Consider the following 306-nt stretch of genomic DNA (forward strand, 5'->3'; position numbering starts at 1 on the left):
CCTCTCCGAGGGTCCCCCCAACCCGTCTGCCGGGCACAGGGTAGCTCCAGGCCCCTCACCGGTGGCGGCCCGGCCCGCAGGAGCCGGGCGGGGACGCTGCGCCTCAAGGAGACTCCCAGCATCCTCTTGCTCCCCCAAACCCACTTCCCCTTCTCTTACCCATTCTGAACTCTCTTCCCATCCTGTACCGTACCCTGGTGCCCCTCCTGCCCTCCAGCTCCCTTCCAGTCCCTTCTACACCCTCTCCTTTCCCCTCTGTCTCCCCTCCTACCCCCCAGCTCCCTCCCATGTCCCTTTGCACCCCTC

The 306-nt window shown here is 66.7% G+C and overlaps 1 protein-coding gene across 1 annotated transcript in view; it reads right to left on the bottom strand.

Annotated features, from left to right (window-relative positions):
- The window catches only part of SDHB (succinate dehydrogenase complex subunit B, iron sulfur (Ip)), a 12504-nt gene that overhangs the window by 11910 nt on the left and 288 nt on the right, over positions 1-306 (bottom strand). The window lies entirely within an intron of this gene.

Source organism: Calidris pugnax, unplaced genomic scaffold (genome assembly GCF_001431845.1).
Source record: "Calidris pugnax isolate Ruff unplaced genomic scaffold, ASM143184v1 scaffold500, whole genome shotgun sequence".
In the NCBI taxonomy this organism is placed as follows: domain Eukaryota; kingdom Metazoa; phylum Chordata; class Aves; order Charadriiformes; family Scolopacidae; genus Calidris; species Calidris pugnax.